General features: G+C 36.2%; 1 pseudogene across 1 annotated transcript in view; it reads right to left on the reverse strand.

Moving 5' to 3' along the window:
- LOC308494319 (annexin A1-like) overlaps positions 1 to 14,832 on the reverse strand; it is a 46,343-nt pseudogene that overhangs the window by 1,869 nt on the left and 29,642 nt on the right. The gene's annotated exons all lie outside the window — the stretch shown is intronic.

Consider the following 14,832-nt stretch of genomic DNA (forward strand, 5'->3'; position numbering starts at 1 on the left):
ATATAATATAATATAATACCAAGCCTTATATTATAGTAAAATAAGACCGGGTCTTATATTAATTTTTGCTCCAAAAGAAGCATTAGAGCTGATTGTCTGGCTAGGTCTTATTTTTGGGAAACATGGCATTTTTAAAGAAGTTTCTTTTTTCCACCTTCTTCCAAAGAACGAAAGAGAGATTCTTCTCTGATCCTTTCACACTCCGAATCCTTTCTTTTTAGCCCCAACTGGATCCCACATCCAGAATTGCTAGGGTCATGAATCACTGAACCATTGCAGATTCTGAAATGCAAATTAGTGTGCTTCCATGTTTTCCCAATGATGATTTATTATTCAGCTTTCTTATATCTGCTAAATCAGTTACTGCTATCCAGCTATGGTCCAGATTCTCCTTTCTTGTTCTCTTTGTCCTGGAGGGTTTATGTAGGTGAGAGTTTCTGTAACAACACAGAGGTGAGTGTATGTGATCAATTCACCATTTTTTTTTTTTTCTCTAGAAGCCCACTTTAATATTATATGAGCATATGCCTATGGGAAATATGTATTAACTCGGAAGTCAGATAAATGGGATATTTATTTGGCAACAGAGGAAAAACTCTATCCGTTGTTTTGGGGTTGTTTTGTTTGTTTTGTTTGTTTGTTTGTTTTGCAGGGCAGATTGTTCCTAGAAACTCACCAACTCACTCAGCCAATATACCAAGTTTATTTAACCGAGGTTGAGGGCATTATCAGTGACTGAGTCAGGGGCAAGTCTCACAAATGGGCTACAGGGAGAAAGCAAAATGTTGCTCTTCAGGGCCTGGTGAAATGTGGCATTCTTCTCAAGCGTAAGGTGAGAGAATCCAAGCCACTCTACCAACTGTCTCAAAAAGCAGAAGGTTGGCTGGTACATTGAGATGCTTTTGTAAGGCATGTAAATAAAGCAGTGATTTGCCCCTTCCCTTCTTCCTGAGGCTGAAGAAAAGGCCTAATTCAATGACATGTCTTTTAGATTCCCCCCCGGGCATCTGATGTTTAATGTGCACTGTTTGCTATTGCTGGGTTTTTTTTTTTCCAGGTTTTTCATTTTGTTCATGTACCTCAAGGTGATTGTTCATAGTTGACGCAGTTTTAGAAATGCTTTTTAGTGATGATTTAAAAAGATAATAGTGATAATAACTTCACTAATTTAGTCTGTGGATCCTTATCTATAGATGAACAAAATTACACTCTAATTTCCTTAAAACTTGTAATTCAGCACAGAATCAAATCTTTCCTTTCATGTTCAGATCCTCTGCCTAGTTTCCAAATCCCTTGAGACCAATCTAATCCTCTACAATTTTCTTCCCTTTAACTCCTTCCTTCTCAGGATCTCAAATCATGAACCTTTCTCTAAACCTGTCAGTGAGAGTGCCGCAACAAATCTTGGGCAGCATTTTAAACGTTCAGCAATTGATCTAATGACCACTACCTAGAAGGTTGGGATTCTGTTTCTGCGTGTATCAAAAAGTGCTCCTGTACCTTTGGAAAACACCTTAACCCCAGATTTTCCCCTCTTGTGCATGAAAATGATGGTATTTATAGTCAGCACCTTTATCTTTGTAAATAAAGGTGTATGTATAGGAAGATAAAAGATAAAGATATCAGTATATATTATTGTTCTCAGTTCTTGATACCTGAGTACTGAAATATTATGAAAAAGAGAATGAAATAAATGGGAAAAGGGAAAAAAGACAATGATTTGAATCATAGAAAAAGAACATAAAGTGACTCTTCTAGAGAAAAATGCTGACATTTTCCAGAAACGTCTGTCCAAATAAATGATGTATAAAAATCAGCATGAGAAATTGACAAAACAGTAAATAAAAATGACAAGAAGGCATTATTTTGCAATTGGCGAAATGAGAAGTAGAAAGTTTATTTCATAGAAATGATATTTTAAACATGCTTAAAAAAAGATATTTTTTAGTGTTCAGAAAAGAAAAAAATGCCATGCTGCTGTCTTTATACTTTTAAAAATCATCTGCTTGTCATTTTTGAATTGAACTTGCACTTGTTCCAAACATCATACCCTCCTTTAAGCCTTTTCCAATTTCCAAAACAAAGTTAATCACTTTCCCCTTAATGTTGCACACGCCTTTGTACTTAATTTTCTTGTAGCAGTTATATGTAACATTTTTGGTGTTGTTCTCCCACCCCACCCCAGACTGTGAGCTCCTTTAGGAAAAATATTATGACTTATTCTTTTAACCTTAGTGCCAAGGTACATAATATGAATTAAAGAATGCTTTCTTTTTAATCATGTTTCATTAATTATTGGCTTTCTAAGGTGAACATTTCACTGGACATTTAACTTGTGTAGTTTATTTATAATGTCTATCCACTCTCATTTAAAAGTTATTTCTCATTTCTTTCATTAAAATATAATCCTTCTAAAATTCCAATTATATTACACCAAGAGCACAAAATAAAATGGCAAGAACATCTATTTTCATGTAGCGACCTTTCTCATAAACAGGGAATTCTTTAGTAGTGTATTACTATAACAAAGCTAAATGTCCCAGTATAAAAATTTTTAAATGTCACCCATACCTTACTACAAGTTGCTTCCAAAAAGGACAATGACAATGGCCTGTTTCATTAACCAGTTTTCTAAATTTGAGGTGCATCTGGTGGGAAAGCAAGAAAAATCTATACCAGACTTTCAAGACAGTTACTCTTTACACCTCCAAAACTGTCTAAATGGGAGGAGTAAGAACAGTGGTAGTTTTTCTTTTTTTTTAAATCCCATTTCATTTAAGAGAAGAAAGTAAATGACATATGGCTCCATTAACAAAGTGCTAGGCTATGGATCTTATCATTTCCTGTCTGGTTCTGGTTTCAACACCTCTGTCATTAACTGTATATTTTTGATCATGACATTTTAATCTCAGACACACACAAAAAAGACATAGGACTAGATGATAGCCAATGTTCTTTCCAATACTTCTGCAGTGCTACCATCTTCTAACAAAACCTTTTTCTATTTTTGCAACCAAAGCACTTTGGATGGAGTTCAATCTTACCCACCCCATATAGAATTCCAGTCTACACCAAGCAGTATTATAGGGAAGCTCTAGCATTCATGCGTACATAATCACTCTCCATGCCCGCAGGGTTGGAAATGTCGTTATATCTGATGATATAAAGCAGCCTTGTGCTGGTGATAGGTTATCATTAAAAGGATTAAGGCTTGCTTTGACATGGGCTGACATCCAAAAATTAGATTTAATGTTAACAGCTGGAATGCTCAAGAAAATAAAGGGTAAGTAAGGGAGAGACGAATGGAGTTAAATTAGATCAAGTGGGTGTCAAAGGCATGTTGGAATTATTTTCAACTCAGTTTAGAAATGTTTCATTCAATAGCTAAAAAAGTAGAGTTGGTATAAATTCTCATCTATGATTATGAAACGTAGAAAAAATATCTTACGTGGAAAATTTCATCTTCCAAGATAAGTATTGTGCTACTAGAAACTTTTTTTAGAGAAATGACTAATCCTAGAGGCTTTTTAGCACTTTTGAGCTTCACAGCACTTGAAAAATATGCTAATACTTAAAAATCAAGAAGACCTGTTAAGTCTTAGAAGGAAGATTTATTTTTCTCTCAGCATATTTGCCTGAAAATTAACTTACAGGTCTGAGCAGCACAGGTTAAGGTTGATTAAAAAGCTTTTGATGGCTGACAGGGGGTGTACCTCAAGGTTTATTTGGTGAGCTGCAGGCAGTTGATAACCAGTATATAAGTATCCACAAATTCTTTTGCATCTCTGCTCCATGGACCTATATTAGAGTCACAATGGGGTTGGGAGTTGGGGGTAAAGGTTACTGAAAATGCAAACTTCTCTCCCCCATTCCAGACCTCCTGAAGCAGAAACTCTGAGGGTGGTGCCTAGGAACAAGCACCCCAAGTGATTCTTATGCTTACCAAAGTTTGAGAAGCACTCGCCTGTTTCTTGACCATTCTCATATTCTCTAGACCAGATCACTCATTTTTTTCAGTGGAAATAAAAAACACACAACTTGCTAAAAGCTATCCTACATTCAGTTGGGTGGTGGGTAATAGGTCACGTGAAAACAAATATGTGCCCATGTTTACTCTGCTTGAAATGCCTCCATCACCGCTTCCCCCCACCCGATACACACACTGCTAAATTCCTTCCTTTTCATTCTCAAGACCCTGTTGCTATATCTCCTCCTCCTCAACCTCTACAGTTGAGTTGATTTTATCCTCCTTTGAGCCATTATTTGGACTCACTGTGAAATAAAACTGTAGAAGTGCTATTATAGCATGACTGAAACTGTCTCCCCTGTAAGACTGTTCACTTGATGGCAAGAAAAATTTATTATTTTATCCCCACTTCCTACTGTAGTGCCTGGCACGGTAAACGCTCAATAACTTGTGTGCTCACAGAGAGTTCATGGGACTTGGGGAGGTGATTGAGTTTTGAAAACAATATGAACTGTGGAGAAATAATGAAATTAAAACACAACATACTAGCCTTTGAGAGCTATAGACACCTACATTACATATAGGCACTTCACTGGCTGTATTGGTAAGTCCAGCATTTCTATGATAAGCGAAAGGGTGATCCTAGAAGTTCAAACATTGTAAAAGAAGCTTGATTTCCTCCTCTTCAGTAGTTTCTGGGGGGCTTGATAAAGGCAGTTAAATACCTGCTAGTTAACTCAGTGCCTTTAAGAATGTTGATTTTCACTTGCAGGCATTACCTTCTTCAAGTTTTAATAAGTAAAACTATAAAGATTGTATGTTTCCTTAATAATCCTTTGATTTTGCATAGACAAAAATATTTTGATGTTTTCTAGAACTAAAAAGCTCTAATGTCTTTAATTCCAGACTCTAAAGCCCCTAGTTTTACATATTTCTCTACCAATAGGATTTACAATCTATAGTTTATATTTTATACTAGTAATTGTCATTAAAAATCCTATCAAATTATTATATCTCTGTAATTCTAAGATGAACTTTTTTTCTCACTTTTCAAATGGCAGAAATTGTGAGTTTCATATGGCAGAAATTTCACAAGGCAGATTGTCTTAAACTTGATGCTTTATTTTTAATAAACTATAGTAGCTTCATTTTTATCAGTAGTAACCCTAAGCAACTACAAAGGATCTCAAATAGCATATCTAAAGCTTGCAAATACATAGCTAAATGTATCCTTAGCGCATAAAAGCATTTGCTTGTAAGAGAAATAAAGAAAAAAATTCAATTACTGTATTTAAATCTTCCATGGATAATATAGGACACACAACACTTTATTTTATAAGCAAATCTGTGAAACAGACCACTAAGTTTAATGTATATCTTTATTTTTTCCCTTCATACCTGAAGCTATGACATTGTGAATGTTATATCTTCAGAAACTGAAGAGTTACTGGAAGTTTTTGCTAAATTACCCATGCAGGCAACTCCTCTTTGGGCTAAGGAATGTGGCCCATGTTAAAAGTACTTGAAAGAGATAGGTGATCCCAGAACTAGAACAGTGAAATGAGCCTTAGTAGTTAAACTAGTTATTAACACTAGTTAAACTAGTTATTATTAACACATTAACACATAATGGATGCGTGAAGTAGAAGTCATCCATCCTAAGAAATGGTTTAACTCTTCCTGGCTGGGAAACTTTGGCAATAAACAAGTTCAATCAAGGTGATTAGAAAGTAATCACAAAGAGGTCGGACCAGAGCAGAGATGGCCAAAAACAAAGGTTTCCATTACTGGATGACTTCCTTAGGAGGTGAGATAAGAGGATTTTAGAAAAGGGAAGCCCCAAAGGCAAAAATTTGGAGAGTTTATCTCTCATGGAATAGATACTCTGAGTCTGGCAGCCCCAAACATTTAAATCCTGAAAAGATTATATTCCCTTTTGTGAAGCAGAGGTAATTCATAAGGATTGACCATATCCTACAAAACTCACTGTGTTCTGATTTTATTCTCACCAAGAAAACTGATAAATTGCCATATATTTTTAAAAAATCAATAAGACATTCTATTGATTTAATAATGGGTTTTCAGGAAAAAAATACATATATCAATGTTAGTACAATATATCTGACTTAAGAAACATTGATATGTGAAATAGACAGCAAGAATGAGAGAGAGATGGTGAGCAGAGATTACTATTTATTTTCTCCAACATCCATTTTCCCCTTTCTGCTTAGTAGCAAAATACTGATTTAATTCAGGACAGTAAAGCACGCATGCATTTATAGATTAAAATTTTAAGACTCTCTTGCACCAGTTATGATCATAAATTCTAGTAAATGTAATATAAGTGAAATCCAGTGGAGATGTGTTTCTCTTCCTCTTTTGACTTCCTTCCTCCCTTCCTCTTTTGTGCTCCCTGAAATATGCAAATCATGGCTGAAATTTTAGCATCTTGGGCTTTTAAACAATTTTGAAGATAGGAGATACATACTGAAAATAGTAGAACAGAGAGATAAGAGGGTGGATCCCTGATGACCCCGTAGGCCATACCAGTGCTAGACTGTGTGGTCTCAGATTTCCTTACTGTGAGAGAAACATACTTTTCTATATTTCTTTACTGTGAAACATACATTGCTATCTTGCATTATTTTTGTCTTTGAAATATTAGCTTACCTAGCTTTTTATTTTAACTAAAATTTATTGGAGTGACAATGGTTAGTAAAATTACATAGGTTCCAAGTGTACAATTCTGTGATACATCATCTATATATCACATTGTGTGCTCACCACCCAGAGTCAGTGCTACTTCCATCACCATGCTACTTTCATGACCCCGTTTACCCTCATCTACTGCCCCCCTCCCGCCTTACCTCTGGTAAGCACTAAACTATTGTCTGTGTCTGAGTTTTTGTTTCTTCATTTGTTTGTCTTGTTCTTTTGTTGCTTTCAGTTTTATATCCCACATATCAGTGAAATCATATGGTTTTCAACTTTTCTTGTCTGACTTAATTTCACTTAGCATAATAATCTCAAGATCCATCCATGTTGTCACAAATGCCACTATTTCATCTTTTCTTGTTAAAGCCACTGTATTTGGTACTTACCTGCTATATGCAGCCAAACCTATACTAATTCATATATGTGATGATTCTACTTCTCTGGTACCTGATCTGATGCCAGGAAGGGATAGCTAGGAAAGTAACAATATGTATGTGATCACTAGAAAGGAGTGTGGCTCATAATAAAAGAAATTGTTCTCCGATTTCTGCATTAGTTTCTTTTGAGTCTGCTATTGTGTATCAATTCCTTAGAGTCTCATGAATTTTGGGGTGCCCTAAAAATATGGATTTGGGAGTTCTGAAAAACTGAGGGGAACCTGCAAGGTTTTGATTAATTGGTTAACTGGCCTCTCCTTCCCTTTCATCTTTGTAATATTAAATTCTCTATACAGCTGCTCCTATTATGTTCATATATAGAATTCTATATAGGCTGAATATGCAAAATTCTGATAAAGGATAAACAGATTATAACTTATTTTTCATCATATGAAGCCAAAAACCTATAGAATTCTAAGATAAGAACCCACCCATTGATTAAAACAGTACCTAGCACATTGTACTTTTTGAATCAGTTTATGCTATGTGACAAACCATATTAAAACTCAGTGGTTTTGAAAAACAAGTATTTATTTTTCTTTTATGCATTGGTGGGTTGGCTGGGTTTCAGCTGATTTAGGCGAGGCTTGGCTTTAAGTGGCAGGTTTTATCTAAGTTTATTCCATGTGTGTCTCGTCCTTCTTGGACCAGAGACTACCTCTGAACTATTTTTACTTACAATACTTATGACACCAAATGTGTAATTCTGTTTTTTTTTCCCCCCACACCAACCACCAGTTCTCCAACCCTCCAGATGGGTGTCCTACATTTTAATTCAATTTTGACACTAACTACTCAGAGTTAGCACAGACCCCACCGATTAAGGTCTCAGTCCCACAAAATTGTCCCTACTTCAGATGCCAGTTCTCAGGTTGCCACCTGTACTTCTGACTACTGGCAATGTATAAGGGGTTCCCACGCTCTCTCCTCAGGTTTGCTAGTTTGCTAGAATATCTCACAAAACTCATGGAAACACTATACTTACTATTTTTAGTTTATTGTAAAGGATACAACTCAAGAACAGCCAAATGGAAGAGATGTATAGAGTATATACAGGTATACAGGACAAGGTATGGGAGGGCAACATAGGGCTTCCAGGCCCTCTCGAGGAGTGATGCTTTCCCAGCACCTTGATGTATTCATCAACTCAAAAGCTTGCTGAACCCCATCATTTAGGTGTTTTTATGGAAGTTTCATTAAGTAGGCACGATTGATTACATCATTAGCCATTGGAGACTATCTCAATCTCTAGCCCCTCTTCTCTCCCTGGAGGTCAGGAGATAAAAATTCCAACCTCTAATTATGCCTTGGTTTTCCTGGTGACCAGCCTCCACCCTGAAGCTACTTAGGAGCCCCTCAGCAAAGAGGCACCTTATAGCATAAACTCAGGTATGATGAAAGATGATTGTTATGAACAATACAAGACACCCCTATCATCCTTATCGCTCAGAAAATTCCAGAGAGTTTCAAGCTCTGTGCCAGGAACTGGGGACAAAGACCAAATACATTTATCCCACCACCTAAAGCACATTCTTCTCATGACAAAGTCAGGAGTAGAAGCCCACATCAAGCCCTTGTTTATATCACATATACTAACATCTCACTGATTAAAGCAGGTCATATGGCCAAGCCCAAAGTCAAGAGGCAGGGAAGTACAGTACACTCTGCCCACACCAAGAGTGTGGATGACAATACTAGTGCAAGGGGGTGAAAGATTGAGTGCAATTAGTCAATCCATCACAGTTCTCAATAAAAATCTGTTAGATGAATGAATGCGTATGGTAGTAATTACAGTTGAAGTGTGTGCTAATAGTCCAACTGAATCAGACACTGCAAATGTCAGAGAAATAACAAGAGATGGGTACAAAAATTCTGAGAACTGTAAATGTGGAAGTAATCAGAGTCAGAGAAATGTTTGGATATTTACGGTCTAGGAATGATGAGGTGAGCAACTACAGACAAAGGAGACATTCTAGAGTCAACAGGGTACTACGAAGAAAAAGTATACCACCATCTTGATACAGTAACTAAGCAATGATTTGTTGGTTCCCAATTAGCCTGAGCTAGCTACCATCTTAACCCCCTTCTTATCAAAACTTTATCATTACTTATTGAGAAATACTTTTCCCTATAGAAACACATCTCTGATTTTATGATACTCCAAAACTTGAATCACTTTATGAAAATTCACTTTGACAGAATGCATGTACTTTGCTTTGAAATAGAATTGAAATGAACCAGACAGAAAACTGGGTCTCCTTAAGTGGCTAAGCAACATCCAGAGAATAACTTAAGCATTAGGAGGAATTGAGATCTAAGAATAATCACCACTTTCAGAGAGGAAATATAACATTATGATAGAGAACACAGGCATTGGAGCCATTTATATTGGGTTCAAACCCAAATCACTTTATAAAAGGGAGTGCTGACCACTATACCTACTTCATAAGCTGTTAATGAGAATTAGATAAATTACATAAAATGTGATTTAGAAATAATAAGAACTTAAACATTATCTATTATCATAGGCAGATGTTTGTATCTTCTCAGCTTTGGTAGACCAAAAGGAGCAGGTAGCATTTAAGAATTAATGATCCAAATAGGTTGAAATGCTTTTCTAGTGAAGAGGTCAGCTTTGACAAAGAGATACACAGGTAGTCAGATAGATAGATAGATAAAATACACACGCACAACTATGCACATATATATGTATACATGTATGAATATATATGTATGTATATATATGTATGTATCTGTATATGTATATTTGCCTAGAAATATTTTCAGAATGAACATAAACACATTCTTAAAATTCTTCTGGCTTTCTCTTTGGGGAAGGAACATTCCAAAGGTAAACAACTTGGCAGTGTTATAAAAAGTAACTTAGAAAATAATTAGTTATGACTCTTTATTGGATACATTTAAACACTGAAACTGAGATATTATGAAAACAAGGAAACAAAACACTGTGAGCATCTGCGTATCTTTTCTTTAGGGTAATTTCTATAAAATAAATAGTCTATGTGTTACCTTTTGTAAGAAACCTTTCCAGATTTTTCTAAATAAGTTAACTTTGTTTTCCCTCATACTTCCTATAAAATTGTGTTGTATTTTCATTCTAGCCTTCTTAGTATTAATACTTTAGAAATCTATAACCCCCATTAAATTACGAGATATGGTATAAAGGATGTCTGTTTAATAATAATGATAATTATTATAACTAACATTTAAATATTCTTATATAGTTTACAAACAACCCCTACATACATTTTTCTCATTGTTTCTTTACTCTCTCATAAAAGCCCTGTAATAGAGTTGCATTCTTCTCAGCACAACATATACTACTTTGCATATAATAGATTTTCAAAAATATTTTTGGGTTTAAGTAAAACTAAAGCTGTATTGTGTGGGTTAAATGAAAATGTTCCCAATTCCCTGAATTTTTATTTCCTCTAAAGCAATTAAGAGAGAAAAAGAAGATTTTTGAATGCTTTCACTTTTTCATTTGTTTATCACCAATATAATATATCCCTAAGATAAGAAAAATTAAGAAAGTGTTCATTTGACCATCAAGATTGTATATAATGACAACAACATCTAAACAATGCAGGTTTTTTAATGTTTATTTATGTATGTATTAGATCAGAACATCTTGTTTTCCTTGCTCCTATTTGATTGCTTACTCGAGTCCTGGTCAACACTGTACCATGTTTCCCTGAAAATAAGCTAGACAATCAGCTCTAATGTGTCTTTTGGAGCAAAAATTAATATAAGACCGGGTCTTGTATAATATAAGACTGGGTATAATATAATATAATACCAGATCTTGTATTAATTTTTGCTCCAAAAGACTTATTAGAGCTGATTGTCTGGCTAGGTCTTATTTTCGGGGAAACACAGTATAAGTTCCACATCAATGGGTACTCATACATTATAAGAAAAATGAAGAGGTAAACCACCCTTCAAGAAAATGATTGTGTTGGTAATCCAGGAACAACTCAGTTTTCCCCATTCAATACTTTTTCCTTTAGAAGAAACAGCTTCCTTTAGCCCTTTGGGGTCCATTTAGATTCTGACATTTCTCTATTGGAAAATGAACTGAAGCTATCAACTCCCATTTCATTACACAAATACCCATCAATCGCTAGTAACTACAGCTAAATTATTATCTCATTTGATAACTATTCCACATTGATAAAAGCTCTCTCACCCATTATCCCCTCAAAGTCATCTGGTTTCTTCGCCAGAACTCTTCTACTTTCATGAGCAATTTAAAAATCACTTACAACTCAGAAAATAGCTCACCTCTTATTTAGTTCTTTAAGTCAGCTGTAAGCAGATTCTATGCTATGTCAAAAACCATTTCTTATTTTCACTGGACTCAAATTGCCAATGCTTCTCTGGAATGTAAAGACCATTCAAAATGAAATGGAACAGGCAGGCTGATATCCAGAACTAGATTTCTTTTTCTTATTAAGAACAAATTTTGAGAACAGCCTTAGAAGCTACATATTATAAGAAAGAGAAGGAAGACCTCTGGAAAAAGAATAAAAACAGAATAGAGTTGAGTACCAGAAAGGGAAGCAATGCATTAAGACATGATTAATGGTATTTGCATGTAGAGCACATGCAAGAAGAAGAAGAAAAAAAAGAAGTTGTCTTGTATTCCATTTGCAACTCAGACTTTTTTCCTGTGGGCATTGAGAATATGCTAAATAAAAGTAAAACTCTGCCAACAGCAGTGGCTGTGTTCCCATAGGCCCCCGATGAGCCAGAACTCATGTTAGAGAATAAGTATAACAATGAATAGAACCCTGTCCTGCTCACAGCCTAATGGTGGCGACGCGTGTATACGACACAATGTTATAGAAATCAGAATGACAGAAATGCTCAAACTGAGGAAATACAAATGCTTTCAAAAGTGTTATGGGATCATAAAAGTGTGAATAATCGATTCAAATTGGGGGGATTAGCAAAATCATCGCATAAGAGTTACAATTTAACTTGAATTAATAGGACTTGAAATGAATAGGAATTTATTTGGTAGAAAAAGAAGGGAAAGTGCATTCCAGTCTGAGAAAACAGTAAGAAGACATGAAAATGAATGCCATGCTCAGGATACAGCAAGTAGTCCCACATCATGGGATTGGGGCCAGGAGAAGAGGTGGGAGACGATACCAAAAAGTAGGTTGGGACTTTGTTGAACCAGACAGGTTTGTGTGCTGATAGTGACACAATATTTGTGCTCTAGAAGGGCCCTCTCAGGAAGCAATGTAAGGAAATTATTAGAAGGAAGAAACTAATGAAGAGCTTGAAGCCACTGCAGTGTTCTAGAATTGAACAGTGACACTGGGATACAAGGAGGCAATGAATAGAGAAGACATTAGGAGATAAATTCTATTGGGCTTAGTAACTCCTGGGCTATGGAGGACGAAGAGGAAGGAGAAAGTGAAGCTAGGAAGACAGCTTCTAATTTTAGCTGTTGGATTTATTCACTAGGAAATGCGGAAACAGGAAGACAAGAATGCCTTGAAAAGAGAGGCACAGTGAATGGGGTTGACTTGCACTCAGTTGAAAATGTCATGTTATCTATCAGCGCGGAGGCAACAGTTGAAATCATAGGAGTGGCCCTAACATGTTAGAAAGAGAAGCACTTTTGAAATTTTATGGAAACATATTTATAATACAAGTTCAACTGATTTGCATGATTTATTAACTACCTCATTCACTTCAGAGGCATTGAGCTGTGAGATAGAATGGATAGGGGTGTCCTGCTTCACAAGCTTAGAGCACAGGAAACTTCTATCATGCAAAATAGTACGACTGAGCCCCTCTCTATCCTCCTTATGATATGAATGTCTACTTTCCCTCCTCATTACTAAGTTCCTTACCAGCCTCCACTGAGGGGAGAAACAAAACAAAACAACCTCGTTGATCTACCAGATGCCCCTTCTCTGCCACACTGAGTCACTCTAGAAGGCAGTGGTCACCCCCCCAAGTAAGGAAAAGAATCTCCTCACAGCCCACCTTCCCAAAACTAACCAAAATGAAGCTTCAGGGCCCCTCACTAGCAGAAGCCTTTTCCTGGTCCTGGGAGGGGGGCTAGTCATTTTCTATACAGAATTTTGTATTATTTTTAATCTTAAAGAAGGAACCCAATATAAATTCAAATCAAACGACACCTGGATTGGCTTTTACCCACATCCCCACTGCTGCCGTTAGAGTGGCTTCTCTGAGCTGGGGAAGGAAGAAGCAGCTTCTTACCTCTCTGTTCAATTGGTGGTTGTTCCATACCACGGCAGACCTGGGTCTCTCAGTTTTTAGTGACAACAGACAACAGTGGACAAGTTTAATTGTGGACAAATGCAGGAAGCATGCACTGGTCTCATCTAAGATGCTTAGGTCATTACGTGCCAGGTATGATATGCTACAGCGGCTCCCACATCACCCAACGTCTGGTATGGAGAGTCAGGCACCAGTCCAGCGTTTCCTCTGCCAGAAGGTTCCTCTCAGAGTCCTCTGCAGTTCTTATTGCCACCTGGCCTTAGACTAGAGCACCTCAGTAATCAGATACATTGTAATGACATTAAAACTCAAAGTGTCAAGGTCTCCTTCCTACTTTTCCCAAAAGGCTCCTTGATCTCTATGCAAATTTGACTAACTTCTTTTTTCCCAGGAACCTCTAAGTGCAACAGTTTGGAAGGTCAGTCAGCCAGACGCTTTCCTCCTTCAGAGCTAAAGTTCTATGCCTTACAAGCCTAAGGGGGAAAAATGTCTCTTTATACTTTCCCTTCACAAAAATCAATGCCTGTTTATCTTACATCAATATAATGAAATGAGCCATTAAAATGTCTTATTTCCCCCCCCCGCCCGAAAAGGCAGCTTCAATAATATATCTTCCTGGATGTAAGTACATAGCCTGATCTCATTCCCTCTCCCTCTCTCACACATACACCTTGCACTATTAAAATTCTGTTTCACTGAATTACACAGACGTAAGTAAATTCAATTAGAAACTTCATCTCATACAAGTTACCTGCCACCAAGGGGAAGCCTATAATGGTTCTGGCACTTATAAAATTCCTTTGAACTCCCAAGATACTACTTTGATTTTTACCAGACACGGAGTGGCAATCTCTAGCTCTGAGTACTCTGGACATAGCATTTTGCTGCTGCAGTCGGCCTAATCGAACCTTAACTGGAACCTAAACTGAAAGTGAGCACCTTGAATTAAACCTTAGGATGGATGTGAGTCATTAAGGCATGTTCAGGATTCACCTTTATTTCAGAAGGATAAATGTCTCACATATTAACTTGTCTTCTAATTAAATTAACTTAAAGGATGTAAGAGGTCATGTTGCAGCGAAATATGATTTCTTCACTTTTGATTTTTCTGAAAAAAAATCCAAACTCTCACCATATTTGATTTTTAAAAAATGTTTCCAGAGGCAATTTTGTTATCTTCTCATTCTTGATCTTTTAAAAGGCCAAGTTGGAATTGACTTTATGTGTTATTTTTAAAATTGGGGGAATAAGTAAACTCATAAATAAACTATTAAAAAGTCAAGTAGCAAAAAAGTTTTAAAAATTAGTCATTAGGAAGAAACTAACTCTACAAAGTATTAAACATGTTATAAAGGTAAACCAAACACTGTGGCACTGACAAAAGAATACCATTAATTAATTATATACTAACTATTATTTCCAATGATA

The sequence above is a fragment of the Rhinolophus hipposideros genome (assembly GCF_964194185.1).
Source record: "Rhinolophus hipposideros genome assembly, chromosome: 3".
In the NCBI taxonomy this organism is placed as follows: domain Eukaryota; kingdom Metazoa; phylum Chordata; class Mammalia; order Chiroptera; family Rhinolophidae; genus Rhinolophus; species Rhinolophus hipposideros.